Raw genomic sequence first — 13013 nt, 5'->3', positions numbered from 1 at the left:
GTGTAAAGAAGGGGGGAGGAGGAGTCATTTTTAAATGTATTGTCCATTCTGTTAGTAATTCGTAGAAATTAGATTTATGTCTTGCAAACCATTTCGCGTATGGTATCCTAAAAAAACAAAACAAAAAAAAACTTTCCTGACATCTGTTCTGCTACAGCCTCGAGCGTACTCCTTTAAAGAATTAACTCCTCCTTGAAGGGCATTGTGACTGTATATAAAAGAAAGACTTCCAGTTCCTTGCCATTTGGAATTAGAGTTCTTGACTAGTTTTAAAACGTGTTCTTTTAGGACAACTGAATTGTTTCTAGTAAACAGACCTTAATAAAAAAATGAATGATTTGCAGTTTAGACCTTGAGTTTTCGGCATCTAGCCTGCTATGCAGCTGGAGAAGTTTGCTACATTTGTTTTGAGGAGTTGGCAGTGAGATTGCTGTGCGTGCTTTCAAAGAAAAACTTTTTGCAGCACATGTACATCAACAAGAATGTTTTGAAGCATCTGTTGAGAGGAGCTTATTTATAATGGTCCTTCCACTGGTTCTTTTATTTTGAGATACCAGATTTCCAGTGTTCTGGAAACTCCTTGTGAGGGAAATCTAATGGCATCTATCACTTTGAACTGTGACCCAAGATGGCTGCCACATTTGTGGTCATACAAATCATCTGGTGGACATGTTTTAAAAGAACAGGATTTGGTTTTTTTTAATATTCCATTTGTAAAAGCATAAAACCTTGTTTTTTCAGAACAATGGGTGTATATTTGAACAAAGGTGGGTGATTTTGCACTGCAGTGCTAAGTTTCTGACAGAAAGTGACTATCTCTTAGAAAGAGTTGAAAGATAGACTTTGCCATGAAACTTGATTTGAATATCTCTTACCATGAGGAAGTATGCAATAAATAGGATTTGATTCATTGGCTTTGCATTATTTATGGGTTAGGAGGGTTTTCCCGTAAGTTACAGGGACATAAGTGAGTCGGGTCATAGATTGAAATTAATTACCGTTCATTGAGATGTTACGTGTGCTGACTTTGATTGTTCTTGGTCCACGTAGGGTTCCAACAGTGTATTCTGTGCTATAAATCATGGTGTCGTCATTAGCCAATCAGAGTACTGCATTTCATGCATCAAAGGACTTTTTTAGTTTTCTGCTTTTATTTAAAACTTTAATGTGTTTGAATTATTAAGCACATGGTTGGAACAGATATCTGGCCTGGAGGTGCAGAGGTTATCTACCTCTGCTGTATAGCGTTGTGTTTTCAGGGATGGAGAGAACAAATAGGGGAGCAGTGCAAAGCTGGGTCATTGAAGTTAAAGGTAGGGTAAAGGTTTTCGGAACCTTATTTACTACACTTTGTCACTCCAGAGTTCACGCCACTTGCAAACTCTGAAGCAATCAGTAGTGATCTTTTTAAAAGTGAATGTCTGCACAACCTGCTTGACTTTTAGGGTTTGGACTGGTGTGCTGCAAAGTGCTGTTGCTTATCAGAAAATATCTAGTATTACCTAAGCTACAAAGGATACACTTTATGGCTTAAAGTGAAGGGGTATCCCAGAGTTTAAGATTTTCTGAGATCCATGTTCAACAAGCATGAACAGAAAGTACTTTGAAAGGGTAAGCTTTTACCACCCAGTCCCACATCTCCTGACCCATGGTGTTTCTAGTTCTTTCTTCTACATAGTTAGAGTGACCTTCAAAAATAAGTCTCTTTTTTATGCAATAATGCATGCAAGTGATAAGGGCCTGGTTTTCATGAATTACTAACTGACAGATGCTGTTTTCTGCACTGCTTCTGTCATCTCGGTGAGGACACGGTACCACAGGAGTCCAGGACAGCTGGTCATTGAGACTCCACAATGAAAGACTAATTAGGTCCAATAAAGTGTCTGCAGGGAAATAGACCAGGTCCATAACGGCTGGCTGGAGAGAGCCTGGCTCTTTTGTACAGTGATAAGATCTCAAGGTGAAGGGTTCACACCCTATCTGTCCATGCAGTAGGTCTTTGCATCAGTGAAGACATATGTATTAAACCTACTGTACTTCACCAACATAGCTCGCCAACGAAAAACAGTTGACACACACCGAAGACAAACACTTACGTACTATACAGGATTTGTTGGCTGATTTTTCATTTCTGTGCTGTCTCTCTGCACTTCAGTATAGAAGGCATTGTAACCAGGTTACATTGAGTCATCCTTGTGTTTTGACCGCTCCCTTTTAGTGTGATGAATTAATAAATAAAGGATTGTAACTTGGTGAGCAACAGTTCTGGGTGTGGAAATATCTTTTTACAGTGTATGTAATGCAAAGAATATCCAGAAATAAAATAAATCAATAAGATTTTTTTTTTGGCACTGCCAAGATCTTGCATCCCTGGTGTTTGGTTCTCAGATTTCAATGTGCTTTGAGAGCTCTTTTATTGTTAATTTCCTTTCTGTATGAGGAAAATTATGTTAATAAAGCACTTAGTGTAGTTTCAAGATGGATTTGGGGCCAAGATTACAGCTTTTAAAAGTCTGCTATGCAGTCTGGTTTTGAAATTGCATGAACACACCTCCTTAACGAAAACGCCTAGCAAAGCTGAATGTGTTCCTCCTGTACAGAGTTGTAATCCTTTAATTATGTTTTTCTGGTCCTTTTTTTATGAAGTATAACCTGGAATTTATAGTGAGCCACATCCTATCACAACTGTTAGGAAATAAAATTTAACTAAAAGAAAATACATTTAAATAAGTCGTCAATAAAAAAAGAAAAAAGAAAGAAAACTATCAAGGAAACTGTTTCTTCCCTTGTTATCGAGATTGCAGCCATCTCAACAACTCCAGAACAGTAATGTAAAAAAACTAGGTTAGCTAGCCTGTTATCACGGACAGTAAAGCAGGCCCAGGGAATAGTTTTCAAAGGCATGTATTCTTAACCCTTAAATACACTGACTGCTATATTGCTTTGCAGCCTTTCAGTGAGTTAGGATGATAAATTTAATGCAATTTACATTGTGGTTTTAAAGCTATTTTATAACTAGGTTGTCATCCTACATTAGTTTTAACATGGTTTCCATGGAAATGTGACTGGACCCAATTTAGGCTGAGGAAAACTTAGGCCTGTATAAGTGCATCATGACAATCCTTCATACAACACCTGCCTAGAGTGGCACGCGCTCCCTTTATAGAATGAGTGTGACTGGAGTGTATATTTAAGGTGAAACATGAAGTGCTTTACTTTACTTTAATGGAATTAAACCTTGAAGTGAGCATTGCTTAGGTTGTCGTAGAATTATGAATGAGAATTTGAAGATTGTTAATTCACACATTTAAAACTCAAGCTTACAGTGCAGTTTAAAAATTTAGCTTTGATAGTCGCAGTGTTTACAGTGTACTGTTTGCCAGATAATCAATAGTGTATTTGCTCCTTTTTTTAATGACTGTATCTAAAGACCATCGCCAAACCATGTGTTTTGTTGATCCAGACAACTTGTAACACATACTAAAATCGTTCTTGGTTAGAAGGTTCTGTATTCTTGGTTTTGTTTTTTCCCCAGTTATGAGATTTACATTTTGACCGTCCAATGTAGGCAAATTCTATCTAATTCCTGGTCCTTTTGGTTTGATTACTGGTAATCAATTTTAAATGGTGGTAAATTAAATGAATCCATTGGTTGAAGTAAATAAAAAGTAAACTATATTACCCACCAAGTCTTGCACTGTTGATATTGAGGGTGATTTTAAAGAACGAGGGACTGCTAGACTCCTGAAGAAAACTGCCATAATCTCATTTCTACTGGCTTCAAAATTGCACATGGCAGCCAACTGTTTACCCTTACAGTTGTACTGGGGATTAGTAGAATAATGCACACTACCAGATTGAAGTAAAGGGCACTGGTAGCATTTTATACAACCAGTTACATGGTACATAGGGACACATCTTTTCAAAGATGCTGGTTCTTTTCTGCTGAAATACGCCTGTGGTACATTTCAATTAATGAAGATAAAGTACAACAATAAAATGATAGTCCTCATCCCTTCGAGGTGGGAGCATTCTGTTAAGAAATGTGCATTATTTGGGTTTCTGGCCCCCAGTCAAGTCTGGAAAAGCCTGCACATTCGGAAGCAATTTGTGCAGAACAGACAGTCCTAATATCTCAGCCTTATGCTCTTAAGGCACATGCCAAGATGGAGTGAAGCCAGGAGAAAGCGCACACGTGATGGTCTGAGCAAGACACAGACTCTGGGAGGAACGGAGCCAATCCTTTATAACTTGATACGCTGGAGACAATGTCACGGCAGGAAACAAGACGGGGAAGTTCAAGCGTTCAGTATGCTTTTGGTAAGGTTATTTGGATATCAACATGTTCTCCATGGACTCCGGACCAAGGTTACCTGCTTAAGAAAAATAAAAGGAGATGTTGAAAATACATTGTTGGGGAGATTTACTGTACGCACACAACCCTGTGAAACAGGTGCTTTATTAAATACCTGGACAGTTGCTTTCCCCTCCAGTTAACCACAAGCTACAGAAGCTTTTCTCTCCAGTCCCTGTGACCTTCCCATCTTCTAGCATCCCTGTCTCTGCTGTTTAGTTTTTCTGACTCCATCTTTTATTGTGTTTTGGGCTTTTATCCAACCTGGAATTTATGTCTTGTTACCTTTTTCCAATTTCAGGATTTGTTTTCCTTTACAATATATGATGAATGTCAGTGCTCTAATAAGCAGTGGATTTACAGCACTCGATATCAAGGTAGTCTCAATCAAGCTAAATTAGTTTCAAGTCCCATGCCGATGATGACAAATAACCTTTTTAAGAGAGTGTATCTTTTAAAAAGCAGTCCGGGATATATTTAGCTTTAGTAATTGAGAGAAACTTATGTGTACAACGTGATATTTGATGATCTGATAGTTTCTACTGTGGACTTCTCTATTTGAAACTGCATGCTGCCAAAAAGTTTTGTTCATGCACTTGGAAACTCAAGTTTTGTGTACTGTGCTAATCCAAAAGGTGCAGGTCTGTTAATTACAGCAGAACTGAACAATGTTTCTGTTGTGGTGGTATTCTTCTGTCTGGTCAGCTGCTCCGTCACCATCTACAGCAGTTTAAAAAATGTATACCAGTTGAAAGAAGCCTGTATCTAAAATGTGCTCCTTAAGTGAATCCCATAACAAAATGTAGTTTCATTATATTTCCATCCTTAAGGAACCTGGATTAGTTTGGACCTGAATTAAGCAGGCTGCAGTGCAAAGATGGTGGATCTCCCCCCACCCTTTCAGCTGTTTTGCTGAACAAAAGGCTGGGGGTTGTGTCATATTCCTGGATCAGTAATTAGAAGGAGGAATAGACCTCTGATTTTTCCCCTGGACTGTGTTGACTTAAATGCAACTGACAAACCCACTTGCTTGCTATGAAAGGAAATATAAGAGTTATTTTTACTGTACTGAATGCTGTGGCTCTTTCGTTACACAGCCCACGATCATTCCAGGAACAATCTATTTATTTGCTGGAAGCATTTGTTTTCCTTTTTATTATTTTTCGTAACATGTCCTTTCTTCTAGGTGGCAACTGAAACTAATTACGCCAACTAATAAACTGTCCATCTGTGTCTGCAACAGTGTGCAGTAGACTGCCTCCGGCTGTTAGTCCAGCAAGCACTGGAGAAGTGTCCAATTCCCCTTACCCTTTATCAACAGGGTAGTGGTGAAGGAACATGTCCAAATGTTGGTCTACTTAACTCCTTATCCCATTAAACATTTACATTTTACATTGAGGCTGCAAGGGGGAGCTGTTTAAGATATTAAAAAAAAAAAAAAAAAAAAAAAACTCATCCTATTGAAACCAGTGTGCCGGCTCTGCTCATTATACATGGCGTGTGTTATCTGCATTCCATGTGCTTTTAGGGAAAGGGTATTGTAACAGGAGGAAGCAGCTGGAAAGGAACAAGAAGTCTGGGGGTGGGGAGGGGGAGAGAAATGCAATAGTATTCTCATCTAGCAGTCAGACGACACACCTTTCACCAAGACCAGGTAATCCACTAAGAAAATCTTGGCATTTAAATGATGTACATGGTGTGAAATATTGTTTGAAATTCTCTCATCAGCATGGTAAAAGCGCATGTAGTTTGCTGGTGAAATGAATGCTCAGAGAGCCATAATGGAGTCGTGTCCAGGAAACGACTCATTTGTTATCTCTTGCAAACAGACAGCAGTTTGACATGGACCCTGCCAAGCCCTGTGCCTTGTGTATTGTTAGAGTGGACAGTGAACCAAAGGAGAATGGACGTGATCTTTCGATTGCTTAGCAACCCTGCTTTGCTGTACAGGTGTCAAACCAAAGATTGCCTTTTCCTTTTTCTTCCTGTGGTTTGATGTATATGTGTGTCTTAATAGAGGATGTGGATGCATGGCTGAACCTTCCCAGACACCAGATGATACATTGGAGCTCAGCGCCCCCTAATGGGAGAAGTGAAACTTGACTTTTTATAATGAAGTCATGTTGGATAAAACCTATATAATTCATACATACATAAAACACAAGTATGTATCTTTCTAGATATTACATATTGTATTAATATCTGTGATATACATAGGCCCAAGTTTGCATTAAAAACATATTCAAATAATCAAATGTCCAAAAACAATATCTTGGGCATTTCAGAGGTACACTTTTGATTGTTTTATGTTGTAAAAATGAAGGCTAATGCTCTATATGTCATATTGGATTATTTTTTGCATTTAAAACACTGACATTCCTGTCTACACTGACCAGCTAATGGCTAAACAGTTGCTAAAAGTGCAGGTTGATTTAGAAATGCGTTCTATAGGCGTCTCAATCTGTTATGTGTTATATATAAATAAAATGCATGTAACTTGATTGTTTCACTTAGCAAGTGCCAACTAATTTCAGTTTTTTTTTTACGTGTTTTCCTTTAACACTGTAATGAGCAGGTAAAAGATTTCCAGTGCAATGAATCAGCTGTGGGAACAAACAAATGTATAACAGTAGAGTTCTAGCAGTGACTGATAATTTAGTCAAATGTTTAGTCCCTAAAGGTGGGACACCCAATAAGCCCAATTGTGGGTTTGTGAAAGGTAAGCAATGTTTTCTGTATTAAGCGTGCAGTGCTTTTACCTTGGTTAGTCTTTGTCTGAACTTTAAGCTCAGTTAAATCTACAGCTAAATATAGGTTCAGATCCTAATAGTAGTGTGGGTGTCTATGTGTGAAAGGTGTATTTCATTTCTGTAAAATGTTTGAATAGATATTTTAATACCTTGACAGCTCTATCAATGTCAGTACAGCTGATTGAATCAAAACCCAATGCACATGTAAACCCAAGCAGACAGCAGCTTTTTCCTGCTGCTTATCGTAATTGAAATCAGGTTGTACTTAGTGCTAAAAACATGGAACATCACCGCCACCTGCTGTATGCAATGTGTAATAGCGGATGACACCCATAATCCCATTACTGAACTGGATAGTGATGTATAAATCGGCTAATGCAACCATGCCCCACAGGGGTACAAATCATTTTGAAAATTGGTGCCCCCCGCCTACTGGTGTTAAATGATCAAACCCAGCCTTAATCAAGTCACAGAGACACAAAAATACAGCACACAAATACACACGCACAATACCAATTGCAATCAAGGTTATTTTCATGCTATGGTCACCAACGCCTGAGTGGTTGCTGGTAATGCAAAGGCATGTTGACACCTAAACATAGTTTGGCTATTTAGGAAGGATTGGCACTCCTGTTTAAAAGTGGAACCAGTACAATAGTACTGGGTAGGAAAGTTTATATCATAATGGAATGGCAAGAAAAATATCCAGCTTGTACTGTTTTAGCATTAAGCAACTTTGCAAAAAGTAAACCCTGCTAGGAGTTATTTCTGCTGCGCCGCTTCAGATTTCACAGCTTGACCTGGGACACAGTATACAAACAGATTTTCCTATGGAAGCCAGCAGTTACTATATAGCATACCAGTGACTTAGTCCACAATGCCATCTACCGTGGCTCTCAAAAGTATTCACCCCCTTTGGGCTTTTCCACATTGTGTGTTACAACATGGAATCAAAATGGATTTAATTAGGAGTTTTTGCCACTGATCAACACAAAAAAGTCCATCATGTCAAAGTGAAAAATAAAATCTACAAATTCTTCTAAATTAATTACAAATATAAAACAGAACATGATTGATTGCATAAGTATTCACCCTCTTTGCTATGACATACCTAAATAAGCTCTGCTGAAACCAGTTGTCTTTAGAAGTCACATAATTAGTTGAATGGAGTCCACCTGTGTGCAATTAAGGTGTTTCACGTGATATTAGGTTAAATACATCTGTCTCTGGGAGGTCTGACAGTTGGCTAGTACATTTTCTAACAAAAACTACATCATGAAGACAAAGGAACATTTAAAGCAAATCCAGAATAAGCTTCTTTAATAAGCACCAATTAGGGGTAGGATATAAAAACATTTCCAAGGCATTGAGTATCCCCTGGAGCACAGTAAAGTCCATTATTAAGAAATGGAGAGAATATGGCACAACTGTGAATCTGTCTAGAACAGGCAGTCTAGAGTATCCGGGCGAGAAGGGCACTAGTCAGGCAGGCAACCAAGAGGCCTATGGCAACTCTAAAGGAGTTACAGTCTTCCATGGCTGAGCTGGGAGACACTGTGTACGGGAACAATAGCCCTGGTGCTTCACAAAACCGGCCTTTATGGGAGAGTGGCAAAAAGAAAACCATTATTGAAAAAGACTCGCATCAAGTCATGGCTAGAGTTTGCCAGAAAGCATGTGGGAGAATCTGAGACCAAGTGGAAGAAGATTCTATGGTCTGATGAGACCAAAATTGAGCTTTTTGGCCTCAACGCCAAGCGATATGTTTGGCACAAGTCTAACCCTGCATGTTATCCTGAGAACACCATCCCTAACGTGAAGCATGTTGGTGGCAGCATCATGCTATGGGGATGCTTCTCTGCATCAGGGCCTGGAAGGCTTGTGAAGATGGAGCACAAAATGGATGCAGCAAAGTACAGAGAAATCCTGGAGGAAAACCTGAAGTCTGCAAAAGACCTGGGACTTGGGAGAAGATTAATCTTCCAGCAGGACAATGATCCTAAACATAGCCAAAGCCACACTGGAGTGGCTTTAAAAAAAAAAAGGTCAATGTCCTGGAGTGGCCCAGTCAAAGCCCGGACCTCAATCCAATTGAGAATATGTGGAAAGTGTTGAAAATTGCTCTTCACCAAAGGTCCCCCATCCAACTTGATGGAGCATGAGCAATTTTGCAAAGAAGAATGGTCAAAAATTGTAGTGTCCAGATGTGCAAAACTGGTAGAGACTTAACCAAATAGACTCATGGTTGTAATTGCTGCAAAAAGTGCCTCTACCAAATATTGACTCAAGGGGTTGAATACTTATTACTTACTTATACTTACTTAATTAATTATTTTCTCTTTTATATTTATAACTAATTTAGAGCAATTTGTAGATTTTGTTTTTCACTTTGACATTATGGACTTTTTGTGTGTTGATCAGTGGCAAAAACTCCTAATTAAATCCATTTCTTTTATTTATATATATATATATATATATATATATATATATATATATATATATATATATATATATATATATATATACACACACACACACACACACACACAGTGGCTTGCAAAAGTATTCAGACCCCTGACCAATTTTCTCATATTACTGAATTACAAATGGTACATTGAAATTTCATTCTGTTTGATATTTTATTTTAAAACATTTTAAACTCAAAATCAATTATTGTAAGGTGACATTGGTTTTATGTTGGGAAATATTTTTAAGAAAAATAAAAAACTGAAATATCTTGCTTGCATAAATATTCAACCCCTGTGCTGTGGAAGCTCCCGTTTGCACCGATGAAAGAAATTGCCCTAACGAGGACACAATTACCTTACCGTTGGCCTCCACCTGTGAACCATTAAATTTGCTATCACATTTCCTGGATAAAAACCCCACTGTTGAAGTATCATTGGTAAGGCTGTGAATCTGAAGGAAAATGAAGACCAAAGAGCATTCTACAGAAGTTAGAGATAAAGTAATACAAATGCATAGATAAGGGAAAGGGTACAAAATAATATTCAAGTGTTTGGATATCCCAGTGAGCACAGTTGGATCAATAATCAGGAAGTGGAAGCTGCATCACACCACCCAGGCACTGCCAAGAAAAGGCCATCCCTCAAAACTCAATGCTCAAACAAGAAAGAGACTTGTGAGAGAAGCCACAGAAAGGCCAACAATCACTTTGAAGGAGCTGGAGTAATGGTGCACCAGTCATCCATATCAAGAGCTCTGCATAACACTGGCCTGTACGGGAGGGTGGCAAGAAAGAAGCCGTTACTCAAAAAATACCATCTGAAAGCACATCTGGAGTTTGCCAGAAAGCATGAGAGTGACCCAGCTGCGATGTGGGAAAAGGTTTTGTGGTCAGATAAGACAAAGATTGAGCTTTTTGGCCAAAACTCAAAGCGCTATGTGTGGCGCAAACCTAACACTGCCCATGCCTCAAGACACACCATCCCTACAGTGAAGTATGATGGTGGCAGCATAATGCTGTGGGGATGCTTCTCATCAGCAGGGACTGGGCATCTTGTTACAATTGAAGGAAGAATTGATGTAGCAAAATACAGGAAAATGCTGCAAGAGAATCTGCTTCAGTCCGCTAAAAAACTGAAGCTTGGGAGGAAATTTACCTTTCAGCAGGACAATGATCCCAAGCACAAGGCCAAAGCAACACTGGAGTGGCTCAAGAACAAAAAGGTGAATGTCCTACAGTGGCCCAGTCAAAGTCCTGATCTCAATCCCATTGAGAATTTGTGGCACTATTTAAAAATTGCCGTCCGCAAGTATCGTCCAACCAACCTGAACAATCTGGAGCAAATCTGCCAAGAAGAATGAGCCAAAATCACTCCGACACTGTGTGCAAAACTGGTACATACTTACCCCAAAAGACTCAAAGCTGTTATTGCAGCGAAATGTGGCTCTACCAAATATTAATGTGTGGGGGTTGAATACTTATGCAAGCAAGATATTTCAGTTTTTTATTTTTCTTAAAAATATTTCCCAACATAAAACCAATGTCACCTTACAATAATTGATTTTGAGTTTAAGTGTTTTAAAATAAAATATCGAACAGAACGAAATTTCAATGTACCATTTGTAATTCAGTAATATGAGAGAATTGGTCAGGGGTCTCAATACTTTTGCAAGCCACTGTGTGTGTGTGTGTGTGTGTGTGTGTGTGTGTGTGTGTGTGTGTGTGTGTGTGTATATGTATATATATATATATATATATATATATATATATATATATATATAATATTTCATATATACTTTACCAATAAAGTTTATTCATAAAGTGGTAAGTGGAACTTTTTTAGTAGAGTATACACACACTTATTTGGGTAATTATGTATCTATTACAAAATAAATTCATTAATGCTGGATAGGGCAGTGTGTTCTAGGAAAAAGTTACTGCTGCCTTTTCCCCGTATGTTCTAAAAATGCTTTCGTCACCGTACCCATCTGTTTATCCAAAGTTAATCATAAATAAACACATATAAAATGTACTAGAAAAAAAGGAACTGTATTTAGCTGACCTCTGCAGTAACGATTTTTTTATTTGCGTCTTTATTACCGTTCTGTTTTGCATACTTCAATTTTGTTTTAAGATCCACTTTTCTCATTAGTTTACATTATAAAGTTCTATAATCCGGCCAGCTCGTGGCAAAGTCACCATGATGCATTTAACCGAGTGTATGGGGTTTATAATATACCGGAGTAACTCGAATTATTTGATTTATATAATGGAAAAGGCTAGATTAGAAAGATAATACAACTAGAGCCCATACTGTATTGTTTGCTAAATCAAACTTTCTTCAGCCCACTTACCGTATTCTGGCATGCAAATTAATTGTTACAACGCGTTGACGTGTACAGATCTTAAATAATCCATACTGAGTATACCACACTTCAAATATCTTAGAAATCACTCTCAACAAACCAGTACGTGGTACATTCCTGCAGCCCTCTGAAATGACTGTGTCCGCAGTTTACAGTATCCTCGGATCATCATAATACACCTGCTTCATCATAATAGCCAACTATTACTCCTTGTACCTAAAAACGGAGATGAACAGTAGTGTATTATTAAAACGAGCTAAGAAAATATCCATCGTAGCAAAATTCAAGGCGTGGTGGTGGTTATTATTATACACAATATTTTGTGTATAAAACGTGATATTTAGGTACCAGTACTACTGTACTTATTACTATACAGACTTGAGTAGGCATTTGCTTAGTTGGCTCAGCGATTACAATTATATTCCACTATCACTCTGACGTGCTATTTACGTCATAATAAACACAAAAGCTGGTATAATGTATCATGCAAATTCACATAAAGGGTGCTTATATTTTTTAGGGCACAGGCTAAAGTAAATATTGTCATTCTCACGCTCTTGTGTCTCATATTATTAATACTACTCTATGTGGTATGATGATTTCTAGTATTGTATGTATATACTATGTGTTGAATCGAACCCCCAGGTATGATTGCAGCTGTCTTTTGTGTTTTTCAATACAATGATTTAAAATGTGTCTTGAAAGTTGAAAAGCTCAATAAAAATGAATTATAGTAAGGCCTCCAGTTATTAGCTGTGAAAAAAAAAAAGTGTGAAACGTTAAGTCTGAAAGCTAGCCTAGTTTTACATAGCTGTTACAGGTGAATTGATATTCAGATGCAGGTTGATTTTTAGTTATTTATTTATTTATTTATTTATTTGTCAGTAAGTGTGAAACAAACAGTACAAATTGCCTCAATGTTGTTGTTATTACATGAGCGTTGTTATCTTTTCAATATCCTATATGTATATGTTGCAGTGAATGGCTGTTTTGTATTTGGTGCTGTTGAATGTGTTGTAATTGTTATGCCTGGCTTATTCACTTGTTAGGAACACCTCACAGAGTACCCTTTCAGA

This window comes from Polyodon spathula, chromosome 11 (genome assembly GCF_017654505.1).
Source record: "Polyodon spathula isolate WHYD16114869_AA chromosome 11, ASM1765450v1, whole genome shotgun sequence".
Lineage (NCBI taxonomy): Eukaryota > Metazoa > Chordata > Actinopteri > Acipenseriformes > Polyodontidae > Polyodon > Polyodon spathula.
The sequence above is the reverse complement of the archived record's forward strand: the minus strand, read 5'-3'. Positions refer to the sequence as shown.